The sequence below is a fragment of the Coffea arabica genome, chromosome 2e, assembly GCF_036785885.1.
Source record: "Coffea arabica cultivar ET-39 chromosome 2e, Coffea Arabica ET-39 HiFi, whole genome shotgun sequence".
Lineage (NCBI taxonomy): Eukaryota > Viridiplantae > Streptophyta > Magnoliopsida > Gentianales > Rubiaceae > Coffea > Coffea arabica.
Genome location: NC_092313.1, coordinates 57449726 through 57467104, shown reverse-complemented (window position 1 = coordinate 57467104; position 17379 = coordinate 57449726).

The window sequence follows — 17379 nt, the reverse complement described above, 5'->3', positions numbered from 1 at the left end:
CAACCACAATCACAAACCCGTGATGCCGTGACAGAAAATGACAAATAATTTGTCGACAAAGGTGTGCAAAAGTCACATTATTGTTGTCCGGACGATGCACCATGATTTTTACCTTGTCCACAATTCTTTAGGATTAAAATTAGGGTGAGAGCAAGTTGGATGCTCGCTCCATGCATTGTTTTGCGATCAGTCTTTTTTTTTTTTTATATCTTTACTCGACCTGTATATTAGAGTACTCGCTCAAAAGGGTCAGGTAAACAGTACCCATCCCATGCTCGTTTATTATTTAATTTTTAAAAATAATTTATACTAATTTAAATTTATAAATAGTACCTTGTTTAAATATATATTCCACACCAATTAAAATTTTTCTAAAAAACATAAGATCATAACATCTAAAAATGAATCTTATAAACTAACCATAGTCTCTCATATTGGTAGTATAATTTGTTTAATGAAATTCCTCAATTAGGACTAAAAATATTATTTTGTAGTATATGTATAAAAATAAAAAATAAAAAATATATATGCGGGACAAGTTGTGACGACCCGAAAGAATGAGCGTGAGAACTCGAAAATTTTCTCATTTTCTAGGGTTTATTTTATTTAATCGCCCGCCTTTTCTACATTTTCTTTATTAGCAAAATTCCCCAGATAAAGTTTATGAGCAAAGATAGTTTTAAAATGATTTTTCTGGTATCGGTTAGTTTTTGAAAAATTAAAAGCGTATTTTGGACGTGGGACCCGCAAGTGCGGTAAATGCATTATATTTTTGACAACTTGTTGGAATTTTGTATTAAGTGATATTATTTTACAATGTGTTAAGATATTTGTATTGGAGAGACAAAAAGATAAGATTAAAACCCTAAAGGACCATTTGTCACAAAACCATTGGACCTTGACTTTTGACCAAGACTTTTCTAACTTTACTAAAACCAATTTGGACCCAATTTCTCTCCATTTTAGCTTGTCTTGGACGAAATTTTGAGAGAAAAAGAGAGAGAAAATCCATCATCTTGCACTTCAATTTCTTGTCCAAATCTTGAGTTCCAACCGATTAAATTGCAAATCACTCCATAAAACTTGCTAGCTAAGGAAGATTGAAGCTCTTGGTGGAGTTGTTTTGGAAGAAAAATCCCTAAGTCATCACCTTTCTTGATATTTGAAGGTATCATGTCTAGCGATCCTTTCTTTGTTCTTGATTATGCTAAATTAGAGACTTGTGATGGCTAAAGAGATGGTTTGATGGATTATATTTTGAGTTGTGGTTGGATGGATGAACTTTTATTATTTTTGGGGATTTTTCTGTTTTAATATGAGTATGATTATGTGGTTATGTATGATGATTGGAAATGATGTTTAATGATTCTAGAAGGTGGAAAAAGTGGAGGATTGCAAGTAAATTCTGTTTTGGAAGAAATCTGGAAAATTAGGGTTCTTGGTTCTTCATTCTGTCCGAAATTTTAGGTCCTAGATAGAGGCCGAATTGGCCCTTTCTTAAAACATGAAAGTTGTAGGGAATGACATTTTAGAGGTGCCTAAAAAATCTCAGGTCAATCGGAGTAGTATAGAGTGAGAAAAGTCGAAATTACTATTGCTATTCTGGTTTTACCCGAATGTAAGAATTGCGCCTGTAATTGGTTGTCTTGGCTGGAATTGCTTCCGAATTGGTTGTTGAGGTCTTCTGATTAAATGTAACCCTGTTTTTTAGCTTTCAGCTGGTTTTGGAATTTCTGGATTTGGACTTGGATAGCCTGCTTTATGATGTTTCCGCTAAAATGCGTTCTGTGAATCTGTTTTTGTGATTCTGGTATAGTTTCTTGCATTTTTGACCTGGTTACACTCGAAACTGGGTTGAGTGACCTTCTGTAATATTGTACCCCTATCTCTTAGCTTCGAAACGGTGGGTCTTGTACCTTCATCCGACCATCGTAGTACCTTTGGTTCCATTACCGCAAAATGACGTCAAAACCTGTTTTTCTGGTTTTGAGCTTAACTTTCATTTCCGGACTTTTCCCTAGCTTGACTTGTACTAGTACTACTTGGAGCTTGCTGAATGGCTATTGGATGAACTTGTTGTTGTGTGTGTACCTTTGGGATTGGATGAGGAAATAATGAAGCCATGATGGCTGGAAAAGTTAGCAAATTTAGGGGAAGTGCTGTCCGAACTTTGAAGGGATTTGTTTGTATTGAGTTTGTGATCTAAGACTTGGATTTGAGCAAGGCAATGATATTTGATGGATGATTTCTGAGCCATGGAGGTGAGTGACCCTAAACTATTTCCAAAGTACTTGTGAAATGTTTCTTGCATTATGTACTCGATTGCATCTCATGCGTGCTTGCATGTGAATTCATGACATGATTTGGTTTCAATGAGTTCTGGGAAAGTCTTGTGCTGGACACCAACGTCTCCACCATTTTCGTGAGTTCATGACATGACGGAGCAAATGGCTCCGGAGCTCAAAAAGGGGCTCCCTCCTAATGTTAATGTTAATGTTAAATGATCTATTTGAGCGTTGGGTGTTCAAGTGCAATGATTTCACCGGCTCATGAGAGCAATAAACGTACATTTGATCTCTGAATCATGACATCATCGAAATGATCGAAATGCATTATTGTGAAATATATTTGATTTCTGATTTTACTGGTTACTCGCTGAGCTTCTAGCTCACCCCAAAACTATTTTATTCCCCTCCACAGGGCTCGTGGCGAAGGAAGGCTTGTTGTGATTTTATTGTTGTGGAATTCCTCTTGTATAAGAATTGGGATCATGGATCAGAGTGGCGCAGTGGAAGCGTGGACGCTTCGCTTTTGATATGTAAATGTTGGAACATTTGAGTTTTTGATATGTAAATGTTGGAACATTTGAGTTATATTTGAGATTTATCTTGTATTCATTTGAGGATTGTAGTGAACGACTGAGTCCCGGCGAGAGTTGGGCAGGCGACCCGCCGAACCCTCTGGTTCGCCTTAGGGGGAGGTGGGGCCGTCCTCACATTTCCAATGTATCCTCCTGTGTGGTAGATCTCATCCCAACTATTACTAATATTATAGGTTAGAACAATTCCTAATATTATATAACAATTATTGATAAAACTAATATTATATTGTATCTAAAAAAAAATTGTATCTATCGCCTCAAATGTAATTTGTGGCTAATGAAAGTTTTATCATTTGACTAGCTAGTCAAAAAGATTTTCTCTATTGCCGCAAATTCCATTTATGTGATGTGCGGTTAAAGAAAAAACTTTTCCAAACCACCGCAAATTAGATGTGTGGTTAAGGGAAAAAAATATTTTAATTCATTCGCCGCAAATTAGTATTGCGGCAAAAGATTTAAAAGACATTTTTTCCCTACTCCTTCAAATCATGACCCTTGATCATATGTTAATCAACGGTTCATCTTTGGCTAAAATAAAAAAATGCAATCGAAAATCTTAACTTCAAAAATTCTTAAGTTGTGGAAAAAAATGAAAAAATAAATCGAACAACTTTTAAATCGATATTGTGACTTGCGGCGAACCTTATGACAAAAACACTCCCTACAAAACACTACTTTTGTGATAATTTTTGGTTTTAACATTATTCCGAGAAATTCGCTTGTGGGTCACGACAATCAAATTACTATTGTGGTATTATCAGCAGTGGATGAGTAGATAATTGTAACTTTCTGAAAAAAAGAAAAAGTAGGAGCTAGCTGTTCTGCACAAGTAGTCTAATAATCCAATTGCGTTTTACTGCAGAAGTGCGTTTTATTGCAGAAGGGCACTAGTACGAAGTATCACATGGCATGGTTCCAAACTTTCAATAGGTAATTTATACCATCGTACGAAGAATCTACCAGGATTAATTTTTTGCCTCGTGGAGATTAAGCTCTATTTGCTTGGCACCCGGTCATACGGATAAAACGAGAGAACTGAAAGAAATAACTTGTATTGTATGCATTGAACATCTCACTGACATAGATAATGAATAAATAGGAGTTAATATCATTCCGATTGTCATTACAAAAGCAATTAATATTTTTGGCTAATAATTATTCTAAAAAATACTATCAATTTTCCCAAGAAATCACTAGTACCTGGTAATACAAAAGATGCCATGGAAAATACCTAGTAATGCAAAGGACGCCAAGGAAAAGGTACTAAATATCGTGAATATTTTTGGCATTAGAATAGCCATCCCACCCATTTTGTTAAGATAAACAAGACGTATATCATCCTAAAAAAAGGAAGAAGAAGAAGAATACTCTCTGTGAGGACCCAAAAATTTTCTTAATTTAAACTCCTATTACTGGTTTATTTAAATAATTATTCACCCATTTTCTTCGAATAATTTATTTCAACCCCTTTTTGGAACCATTTACATAGAACTATGACTTGCGTATATTTTTAAAATGTCCCGTTAATAAATTTAATTTTGGAAACTCGTTTAGCGAGATTTAGTGAAATCGCGTTTGGAGGCAATAGTCGATTTGACAGTACAGTGACCTTGGAGATTGGAGGACTCATGCGTTAGTCTTAAAATAGGTATTTTTATGATTAATTACCCAAATATTAGTTAGTTATACTATCGTTACAAGAATTTCTTAAAAATTTCGCTTTATCGCGCACGAGTCGGAAGTTCTCGTTTTCGCGCACGTGACTAATTGAGGGACTTTGGACATTTATTTTTAAACTATTAAGAGTGGATAATAATAGTGTTAAAGGAAGTGCATTAGAGGTTTAGTGCACAAGTGAAACAAACCCAAGAGAAAACGGGCACGAAACGCGCGCGTACACGCACTAGTAAGAGTTGACTTTTGTACCCAAAAAGGCCACCAACCACCAAGCTTCCTCAAGAAGCCGCACAACACTCTCCACTCTCTCTTCTCTCTCTCTTGCTGGTCTGCCAACCCAAGGAAGAAGAAGAAGGAAACTTCATCTCATTTCACCTCATTTTTTCATCAAATTCACTCCAAATTCACTACACAAACTCACAACAACTTGGAGCTTCACTTGGGCTAGGAAAAGAGCATCATTTCCACGGTTTCTTGGAGCTTCTAGGTGACCGAAATTTCTGAGTTTCAACGCCCAAGAGGTAGTGAATGATCCAACCTTTGAAACTTGATTTTTGTGGGTTAGATTGGACTTGGAAGCTTGTAGCTTCATGTGGGTAACTTTGGTTGGTTGAAAATCGTGTGAGTGGGCTCTATGAAATCCCACAATGGACATGTTGGACTGATATGATGATTTTGGATGTTATTTCTATTGATTAAGTGTTAAACTAGTGGTTATATGTTGAAAAAGTGGAAAGAAACTCAAAGGGAACCAAAGAGAAGAAGGGCCGGATTCTGCCCTGTTTGTGCAGAGGCCTTGGTTCGATTTTTTTTTGTGATTAAATTGCCTTGATTTTGATGTAGATATGTTGTATAGGTTGTGTGGAAAGTTTCCACCAAAAATCACTTGATTTGGTTGGGTAAAAGTTGCATTTTCGAAACATGTTCAAACCTGGAAAACATGTACAGAGATACTCTGGCAGCGAATTTTAAACGATCATAACTCTTTGCTCACATGTCAAAATCAAGTATCGTTTGCGGCATTTGAAACTAGACACTTCCAGTTTTCTAACGGTATAAAATACATCCCCTGATTCGACTTGAGTGAACCGTACAGTTCTTCAAAGTTACCTGTCCTGTTTCACTCCTGTGTTAGAGAGTCAATGATGTGCTGGGATTTGTTGCTTGAATTTGAGCTAACTATGGACTGAATTTCAAAATGATTTTTCTTATGAATGTAGTTTCCAACGCCATCAATCATGCCCAATTCCAAGTTGAATTGACTGAGTTATGGCCAAATTACAGAACTGCATCAGTGATAGAAAACCCTAGTTTTGGGCTAGCCGATGGCTTAGCTCGAATTGGGACTTGTTATTTTGAAACTCTTGGTGTTAATCACCTACCAAATGTGTGTTGAATGTTTCTTAGACTTTTCCTTCATGAATGAGGCCAAAGGTTCGAAAAAAGGAAAACGGAAGCATAAGGCAGAATTGCCTTGGAAATTCCTGGAACTTTAGTGGTCTTGTTAACTGACTTCCCATACGAATTTTTACATGAAATTTGACAGAGGAGTAACCCTTATATGGTAGTGTAATCCTACCAAATTTGGTGCCATTCCAAGTCCATTGCAATGCCCAACTGAAGTCCCAAAGTTCATGTTTCAAATCTGGAAAATTTCCCAATGGTCTTCATTTTGAACCAACTTTGAGCTGCTATATCTTGGCGCCCAAAACTCCAATTCTTTTTCTGTTTGTTGTGTTTTAAACTTTGATTGTAACTCTAATTGAGTTTTGAATTTTAGAGGCTAGTTCACATTCTGTGAATTTTGCCGAATTTCCAAAGTTTGCCAAAAACCAACCCCGAATCTGTCTTGTAAGTGCAAGTCAGCAACTTTAAGCCGAAATTTGAGTATCTTCCATTTGGAATCTTAGAAAAGTATCTTCTAGGAACTTTTAGTACTTTGGAACTAATTTCCAACGGTACCAAGTTTTCCAATTTTGAACCTACGGAGTGTAAGATATGATTTTCCAAAAATTGCTCCTCGAAACTGAAATTTTTGAACTTGAAGGGGATTGAGTTTTTAGAAACTCTCCATTTCCTGTCGATATTAAATGACCATTTTAGACTTGATTTCTTGAGGGAAAATAGTTTTACCTTGCATGATTAAACCCACTTTTGAGCCTCGATTTACGAGTAATTTAGCTCTTTTCACGATATTTTCTTAAGTATTGTACAAGGGTACAATCTTCTACGATAGTTAGAGGTTTTTAAGTGGTAGCATGCAATCACCGATTATTTTTGCTCAGACACTCAAGGGGATCTTCAAGAGGACCTCACAGCGGACGTTTAAATACTTGATTGTGCACCACTCTCTTATTTTGACTAGGTGAGTGTCAAGTGCATGAATATTTGGAAATTATGTGAATTGCTCATTATGTAATGGATGGTTTATAACTGCTGAGTCGAGTGTGTACTTTATTAAACGCGTTCTCATTTAAATGAAATGTAATTGAATTGCTTGAATTGAATTGCATCATATGCTATGGCTGCATATATCGTTGGAGTGAATCTCCTCGACTTACACCTGAATTAAATTGAATTACCTGACCTGAATTGAATTGAATTATATGCTAGGGCTGCATATGTCATTGGAGTGAATCTCCTCGACCTATAATTGAACTGTATGACTGCCGATTGGAGTGCGCTCATCGGCCTATAACGGTATTTGTCGATTGGATTGAATGTCATCAACCATTATAATTATAATCGTATAATCGGGTCTCTGAGCGATAGCATGTACCACACCGATTCGGGTGGGACGTACCTCTTATGTCGGCTCAAAACCCTAAATAAATGATCGGTTCTCTGAATGATAGTAAGTACCATACCAATTTGGGTGGGAGGTGCCTCTCATGTCGTCTCAGAACCACAAACCATTCTAAGTCGATTGGAGTGATGTCTCATCGACCACTGAACGATAGTAAGTACCGCACCAATTTGGGTGGGAGGTACCTCTCATGTCGACTCAGAACCATAAACAAAATATAAATCGATTAGAGCGATGTCTCATCGACCACTGAGCGATAGTAAGTACCACACCGATTCGGGTGGGAGGTACCTCTCATGTCGACATAAAATCATAAACATATAATCGATTCCCTGGGCAATAGTAAGTACCACACCAATTCGGGTGGGAGGTACCTCTCATGCCGACTCAGAATCATAAATGGAATAAGTAAAGTTCTACGGACTTAATTACCCACTCGGATGACGGAGTGTCATCACGAGGAGATATTAGACTGAACTTTGGCAAAACAAGTGGAAATGAGCTATTTTGTGAATATTCATGAATTACTTAAATATTATAGTTTTATTTCTCGTACAATTTTTATTGCTACTTGAATTACGTGCTTGCATGATTTTCTTGGCCTCACTGAGCGTCAGCTCATTCCATTAGTTTTGTTTTCCTTAACAGGAGCCAAAATGGAAGGAATCATAGAGAGGTCGACTTGATGGCCCCTTTTGATTAGAATTTTAATGTAATTGATTAGACGACATTGGGAGACTGTATTTTGGGGAAAGTGATGTACTTTTGAGAACTTGAGTTGTAATACTTGAAAGTTTGTTTAAGGAAGTGACTTTTCTTACTTCATCTGTCATTCCTTAGTTGTTTATCTTAAGTTTGAATTGAAATTGTATCGAGTCCTGACGAGAGCTGGGCAGGCGTTCCGCGGATACCCTTGGGTTCGCCCTTGGGAGAAGTGGGGGCGTCACACTCTCAACTCTTATGTGTGCTTGAGAGGGGTGTTTTTTTAGGGAGTTTTTAACATGCAAGTTTTTTTTTATGATTTTGTTGATAAGAACTCCTTAAAAATATTCCAAATTTTTAAAATACACACCCTAAAATAAATATGGATGGGGGGAAGAGAGAGAGAGAGAGAGATGGCGACCAGCGTGGTGATAGCAGAGAGGAAAAAGAAAGAGGAAAGAAAGGAAAAAAAAGGAATGAAGAAGAAAAGGAAAAAAAAAAGAGAAAAATTTCAGTTTACTCAAATCTAATATATACAAAAAAAAATTTATAATTTTTACAATAAATTATAGTAAAATTTTTTACAAACACCAAAAAAACACACCTTACAAATAGACCCCTTGATCAAGGTAGGGACTAGAAATAGCTGTACCCATATCTGGCTCGAAAATATCCTAAGTTCACCAAAACTTTGTTTCAATTATTGAACAAGTTTTTGGCCTATCAAATATCTTTTTCTTATAAACTGAAATTTTCATTTCCAATGGTGTGTGTTCAGGGTATATTTGGACTGGAATACGTAGTTTTGCATTCACATTCGAGTTGCAAAGTGGAACTCAAAAATGGGGAGTTAATATTGCCTTTTGCATTTACATTGTATGATATCATGCTTCTTGAGTTCAATTGTTTTCTTATCAATCTCAGCAACTGCTAAGATCGTAACCCATACGGCATCATTCTATCGCAGTTACGCTAAAGAACAATAGAAGGAAGATTTGATGGCGGTCTATTATTATTTCCTTTGTACTGGCGTGACTTTCGGGAATCTTTCGATGCGCGCACGGTATAAGCTTAATTTTTACTCACTCATATCTAATCTCTCAATTAACTTTTCTTAGTTTACTATTGATCATTCTTAATTCTCCAAAATTATTGCACTCTTGAATCGAATTTTGCTCGAAAAGCATGTTCTTGTTATTCCTCACTAAACGAGTCTTCGAAAAATAAATTTTTCTAACGAAACGTTTTAAAAACATAAGGGAGACGTTCCATACAAATGAACTTAAAATGGTTGAAATAAATTATTCGGAGAAAACAGGTGAATAAATAATTAAATAAGCCAGTAAATTACGATAAAAATAAGAGAATTTTCGGGTCCTCACAGGGAGGCCTTTCTTGTTGTCCTCTTTCGGTCTGAGCTTTGCTGACCAAAGTCCTAGTTCATTGGTTCTGAGCTCCAAGCGAAAATCTTACTCCACCAATTCCTCTTCCTACTTTGGGCTACACGACATTTCCTCGAGGTTGCCTAGAAGTAAGGTTATGGGCATTTCGTTTCCTAGCTTGGAAAGTCTTAAGTTGAGATTTAGCATTCCAAATTTTCTGGGCTTTGTCAAGAGCCCTAATGAAGGTATCCAGGGTGACTAGCGCTAAGGATTCCTGAATCTCCAAATTTAATCCTTGAACAAAATGCCTCACTCTCTTTTGTTCGGTCTCTAGGCTTTGTCAAGAGCCCTAATGAAGGTATCCAGGGTGACTAGCGCTAAGGATTCCTGAATCTCCAAATTTAATCCTTGAACAAAATGTGAGAACTCAAAAATTTTCTTATTTTCTAGGCCTTATTTTATTTAATTGCACATTTTTTTTATTATTTTCTTTATTAGAAAAATTTTCTAGATAATTTCTATGAGTAAATATAGTTTTTAAATCATTTTTCTAGTATAAGTTAACTCATGAGTTTTTAGAAGTGTATATTGGACGTGGGACCCGCTAGTGCGGTAAGTGCGCTAAAATTCGGTCAATTAGGTTAAGTTTTGTATACAAGGATTAATTTTTCAGGTGTTAAGAGATAATTAGAGGTTACCAAATGGATTGGTGTTGGAGAGACAAAAGGATAGCTTTGCATTAAAAAGGGTGACAAGTGTCACTTTGTGATTTAAGTTGAACTTTGACCATTCTACCAACTTTACTAATTAATCAAAAAAATTGACCCAAAATCACCTTCATACATCTCTCTCTTGGCCGACTCTCTCAAAGGGAAAGAAAAGAAAAACCTTCAACTCTCATCTTCTCCAACTAGCTCAATCTAGCAAATCAACCGTTTAAATTTCCGATTTCTCCATAAAAACCCTTAGTTTAGTAGTAGTGAGGTTGTTGGTGAAGTGGTTTGGAAGAAAGTGGTGCTAAGTTGTGTCTTTTCTTGAGGTTGCAAGGTGAGTAGTTAAGGAATCCCTTCTTTGGTTTTGATAATGTGAAATTAATGACTTGTGTTAGGCATAGAGTTGGTTTTGTGAAAGATTTTGTGACATTTGGTAGAGATTGATGAATTTTATTTTTATTCATGTTTTTTTCTATTTTTATATGTTTAAACTTAGTTGGCCATGGTTGGTGGCTTGGAATGGTTTAGAATGGAACTTTGGTGCGTAAATTGTGGCTATTTGTGGAAAATTTCCGCTTTGTACGGAGAATTTCAGCCTTAGGGTTTTAATTTGACCATGATTGGGGATAGTTTTGGAGCTACCAATTGGTTGTATCTTAAGGGTGTTTCATAGACTATGATTGGCATGTGCAATGGTGATTGTTTGTTGTGACGCCCCGAAAAGTATAAGTGTGAGACCCGGAAATTTTCTACTTTTCTAGGGTTTATTTTTTAAACGCCCGCCTTTTCTACATTTTCTTTATTAGAAAAATTCCCCAGATAAAGTTTATGAGCAAAAAAGAGTTTTAAAATGATTTTTCTAGTATCGGTTAGTTTTTGAGAAATTAAAAGCGTATTTTGGACGTGGGACCCGCAAGTGCGGTAAACGCAATATATTTTTGACAACTTGTTGGATTTTTGTATTAAGTGATATTATTGTACAATGTGTTAAGATATTTGTATTGGAGAGACAAAAAGATAAGTTTTAAACCTAAAGGTGACAAGTGTCACTTTCTTACTCAAGGGTGGACTTTGACCATTTTACTACCTTTACTAATTGATTAAAAACTTGACCCAAAATTCATCTTCTTCATAAGCTCCTTGGCCGAACCTCTTGGAGACAAAAAGAGAGAAAAGCTTCCAATTTCTTCCTTCTATTTCTTGCCCAATCTCACAAACCAACCGTTAAAACCGTGATTTGCTCCATAAAAACCTTTCTCTTGGTGGTATTAAGGTGTGTGGTGAAGTGGTTTGAGAAGCAAAGGTGCTAAGTTGGATCTTTCCTTGGGTTTGCATGGTAAGTGACTAAGGAACCTTTCCTTTGATCTTGATAATGTTCAATTAGTGATTGTTGGTGGTTGAATAAGTGATTTTATGGATGATTTCATGATTTTGGTTGAAATTAGTGAAGTTTTATATTTAATCAGGATTTTTCTGTTCTCATATGATTGTTATTATGTGGTTATGTATGATGATTGGAAATGATGTTTAATGATTCTAGAAGGTGGAAAAAGTGGAAGATTGCAAGTAAATTCTGTTTTGGAAGAAATCTGGAAAATTAGGGTTCTTGGTTCTTCATTCTGTCCGAAATTTTTGGTCCTAGATAGAGGCCGAATTGGCCTTGTCTCAAAACATGAAAGTTGTAGGTATTGATGTTTTAAGGGTGCCTGTAAAATTTCAGATCAATTGGAGTAGTGTAGAATGAGATAAGCCGAAATTACTATTGCTGTTCTGGGTTCATCAGGATGTTAGAACTGCGTCTGAAATGGGTTGTTTTGACTGGAATTGTTTTGGATTTGGGTGTTGAGGTCTTCTGATGAAATGTAGCTTGATGTCCTAGCTATCATATTCCTTTGTAATTTCTGCATTCGGACCTGTACAGACTGAGTTGTACTGATTACAGCATAGTGTAATTTGTAAACCTGCAATTACGGTTCTGGTTTGTTATTTGGCATATTTGACTTAGTTGTATTGGGATTTGGACTGAGTGACCTTCTACAATGTTGTAGCCCTGTCTTTTAGCTTCGAAACGGTGTATCTTTCACCTTCATCCGATACTCGATGTGCCTTTGGTACCATTACCGTAAAATGACGTCAAAACTGTTTTTCTGGTTTTGAGCTTAACTTTCATTTCCGGACTTTTCCCTAGCTTGACTTGTACTAGTACTACTTGGAGCTTGCTGAATGGCTATTGGATGAACTTGTTGTTGTGTGTGTACCTTTGGGTTGGAATGAGGAAATAATGAAGCCATGATGGCTGGAAAAGTTAGCAAATTCAGGGGAAGTGCTGTCCGAACTTTGAAGGGATTTATTTGCATTGAGTTTGTGATCTAAGACTTGGATTTGAGCAAGGCAATGTTATATGCTGGATGATTTCTGAGCCGTGGAGGTGAGTGACCCTAAACTATTTCCAAAGTACTTGTGAAATGTTTGTTGCATTATGTACTCGATTGCATATCATGCGTGCTTGCATGTAAATTCATGACATGATTTGGCTTCAATGAGTTCTGGGAAAGTCTTGTGCTGGACACCAACGTCTCCACCTCTGTGTACTTGGAGCAAATGGCTCCGGAGCTCAAAAAGGGGCTCCCTCTGAATGTTAATGTTAATGTTAATGTTAAATGATCTATTTGAGCGTTGGGTGTTCAAGTGCTATGACTTAACTGGCTCACGAGAGCAATAAACGGACATTTGTTCTTTGAATCATGACATCATCGAAAGGATCGAAATGCAATATTGTGAAATATATTTGATTACTGATTTTACTGGTTACTCGCTGAGCTTCTAGCTCACCCCAAAAATATTTTATTCCCCTCCACAGGGCTCAAGGCGAAGGAGTGGCTTGTAGTGTTTATTCATGGATTATCTCATGTATGGATTGAATTTGGATTCCTTTTGTGTAATCATTCATATCGGGATTGTATTGAACGTTTAGAATTGATTGGATGTGTAATAGTCAAGATTTGGACTTCCTCCTGTATAATAATTGTGATCAAGGATCAGAGTGGCAGTGGAAGCGTGGACGCTTCGCTTTTGATATATAAATGTTGGAATATTTGATTTTATTTGAGACTTTATCTTGTATTTGTTTGAGGACTGTAGTGATCGACTGAGTCCCGGCGAGAGCTGGGCAGGCGGCCCGCCGAACCCTCTGGTTCGCCTTAGGGGGAGGTGGGGTCGTGACATTTGTTATGAAATTTGGTGGTTGATGGTAGCATGGTAACGTACGGAAATTTAGGGGAAGTGCTGCTGAAATTTTCGCAGGACCCTTGAGCAGTCTTGGGGAATCTACTATATCTTGATGTAGGAAAATCGGAATTGAGTTCCGTTGGTTACTTTTTAACTAGATTCATAGGGATATAAACCGTGTAAATTTCAGACCCTGTTTCTATCTGTACAATTTATGGTGATTTTTCAAAGTTGACTGAAAATTTGTACCTGTTCTGTCTTTCACTGGATAAGCAGCAACTTGAGGCTTGAATTTGACTGACTTTCGTTCTGAATCTTACCATGGTGTTTTCTGGAAAGTTGTAGCCCTTTGAATGTATTTTCCAACGGTATAACTTTTATCAATTTTGGAATTACAAAACTTGAAATATGATTTTTCATATAGGGTTGCACAAAACTGAAAAATCCAGTTTTCCTAATATTGATCTTACTTTCATTTTCTACTTCAAATTTGGAGTTGGTCAATCATTGTAGGTGGGGCTTTGAGGTTGTTCATGCCTTTAAGACCAATTATTACCTTTTCACTCCGAAGTCGCCTCTTTGCTCTGCATTACTGGTTCATTTGCATAGGCATATGACTCGTAACCGAGTCTTACTTGCGAATTTCATTTACTAGGTCTTAGAGTCAAGTCTTAAGTGTTTGCCCTTGATTGTTCTAGGCGGTGCCGGCGAGTAAAGCCACACTTGGGAAGGAAACTTTTGAAATTATCCTTGTTTGAACTGGTGAGTGTACCACTCCCCTGGATTGTTGTTTAATTGGTTTCTCTATACTTGAAATTTGCAACATGGATAACTGTGAACTCTGTTATTTTGAATGAGATGAGGGTGTGTACTTTATCACACTCGTTCTCTTGCCTGTGCTGTATAAACTGAAATCTATTACTTGTACCTGTTATGAACTTGAACCTGTTACTTGCGCTTGTTATGATATCGTTTGGAAGTGAGTCCAGCGACTTTCCTGTTAAACCTGAGCTCAACCTCATGGGGAGTTAATTAAATCGAGCCATGCAAGGGCTTGGTCGAGGAAATTGACAATCCATGGGTACCTGTTCTTATGGAATCTTTGAGTATTGAGACTCTTGATTCCAGTATACTCGAGTATTACCATTCCTGTTCCTGTTCGGCGTTCGGGCCCGGTAAGGGGTATGTTTGGTGAACGGGATTTTGGCGTAAGAGAGGTCTACGGACATGACTGTGTTATTAAACGTTGACGGAGAGTCAACGAGGCTGGATCAAGTATTGCAACGGGGATTTGGCTCCTGAGGGCCACCTGTATCCTTTAAGTTGTGGTGTTCGTTTATTTCTCTTACTTAATGTGTATATGTGCCCTAAAAGTGTTTTCTCATGATTTTCACTGTTATACTTTTGATACCTCATTGAACTTCTAGTTCACCCCGTTCCGTTATCCTTGTTTTCTTTACAGGGAACCACTTTTGGAACTGTTATTTTGAAGCATGAGTTGAGCTGGTTTAGATATTTTGTATAGCTCCTCAATGGTTGGAAACCATAATTGTACTTGGATTGAAATATTCCCTTTTGATTTGTAAAATACGAATGTGGTTTATAAAAGCGTGTACCCATGTTCATGTGTTATGTTTGGTTTGTATATGTCCATTTCAAGGATTATATGAAGTTACTTGTATTCGATTGGGTCCGGGTCGGATGGTGACATGGCAGGCACTATTCATTTTTCGTTTCGATTTTTATTTTCGGTTTCGTGATTGTTTTTGCTTTGTTTATGCGCGCTACTGTATTCCGGCACGTTTTGAGTTGTGGTTAACCGTATTAGTAGTCCTGGCGAGAGATGGGCAGGCTGTCCGCTAACCTCTTTGGTACACCTTAGGGGAAGGTGGGGCTGTCACAGGTGGTATCTGAGCTGCTTCGCGTGGTCTCTGCGCGGAGTGAGTTTGGGGCCAAGTGGTGTTATGGTCCTGATTACGTGAATGTGTACAAATGTCTAAGTGCTTTTTTGAGCATAAGCTTTGGATTGTGAAATGTCATAGGTTTTAAACCTTTATCATGGTACTTGGAGATAATAGATCTGTAAGTCAGGTAAGAATCTCGATTGTAGATGAATTACCCTTGGGACTGGCTAGCCCGAATTGTGAATTATCTTATTTTGGGATTTTTGTACCCGACTACTAAATAGATGAGAGCCTAGGTTAGAAATGACTTGGGCGGACTAGAAATTTGATTCTATGGCACGTCATGCGATGTGTTAGAGTATCATTAAGGATGATTAACCCTACCTAAGATATAAATTGTGTTATTCTCGTAGATTATGGCTGGAGCCCTAGAGGGGGGAAAGCTTTTAATTGGTTGCTCTTGTACCATTGGCTTAGTTAGAATCACGAATGATGTTTCTTTTTGCTTATATCAGATTGACTGTTACTGTGTGATTTGTCTGCTAATATGTGATATACATATATTGCCTACTTTTATCACTTGTACCTGCATACTTTGGTTTTACTATTGTATTCGCATTTCAACCCTAGACTGGTTAAACCAAATGGACGGTACTCGTAGTGGACGGGGCCGAGGGCGTGGAACCTCAAATGAAGGAGGAAATCGGGAACCAATGCCTGGGCCCAATCCTGAACCTGGAGTGGACCCTAACGTTCAGGTAGCTGCCGCTATTCAACGTATGACCGACCTTTTGGCTCACGTAGAAGAACATCAGAGCCAAAATCCTATTCATCAGCCAGGAAAACTTGGTAATCACATAGAGGGTGAGGATAGAGCCCTCGAACGATTTCAGAAGTTCTCGCCACCAAAATTCCTTGGAGGACCAGACCCTGATGTAGCCAAGAAGTGGCTAGAGAAAGATGATTGATATTTTTACCGCGCTACACTTTACCGAGGAGCGACAGGTGACATTTGCCGTCTTCCAATTGGAGGGAGCGGCCCTTTCTTGGTAGACTATCATAAAACTGAAATGGGAAAGAGAACAAACCCCAAGGACGTGGGTGAATTTCATGAGAGAATTCAATACGAAGTATTTTCCACCTCTGATCCAGAAAAAGAAAGAAGATGAGTTTATTAGACTTCGACAGGGAACTCAAACTGTCGCCGAATATGAGAGCTAGTTCACTAGATTGTCTAAGTTCGCTCCCGAACTAATCGAGACTGAGCAAAGGAGAATACGGTGTTTTGTCCAAGGATTAAACGTTGAGATTCAAAAGGACCTGGCTGTAGCCCAACTCAACGCCTTTAGTGATGCAGTGGAGAAAGCTCAATGAGTTGAAAGCGCAAGGTTACAAGTTAGAAATTTTCAAGTCAAGAAAAGGGAATTTTCTGGTAGTAGCTCAGAGTAAGGGGATAAGGGTACGCCTCCTAAGATTGGAAGGGGAAACGGGGGAGTACAACTACCGTGAATATCAAGTGGTGCATCACCGAGAGGCTCAATCTCTGTTTCCCGTGGTCCTTGCGGGTACTGTGGGAAGTTGAATCACACGGAGGATGTCTGCTGGAAGAAAGGAAGAAAATGTCTGCGTTGTGGGAGCGCAGATCATCAAATCGCAAACTGTCCATGCCGATCTCGAGAAGGGAGTAGGAACTAGCAGCCAACCATGACCAACCCTGATCAGTCGAAGGGGCAAAAGAATGGACCGAAGGTGTCGGCTCGGGTGTATGCCCTAGAGCAACATCAAGCCCCTGACTCGTTTGAAGACGTGGAATGTAAGATCCTAATATTCCACCGTTTGACCACTAGAATGGTATATAAGAATTACAATTTGGGAAGGAAGAAGACACTATACTAAAGACTTCAATGTGCCTGGCCAGCAAAGGGGTACAGATTGGCTAGCTAAGTATGGTGCTCAAGTTGACTGTGAGAAGAAAGTAGTAAATTTTTTTGTGTCTCGGAGAACGGTGATAAGGAATTTCGAGGACGAAATTATTTTAAGGGGGAGAAAGTGTGAGAACTCGAAAATTTTCTTATTTTCTAGGCCT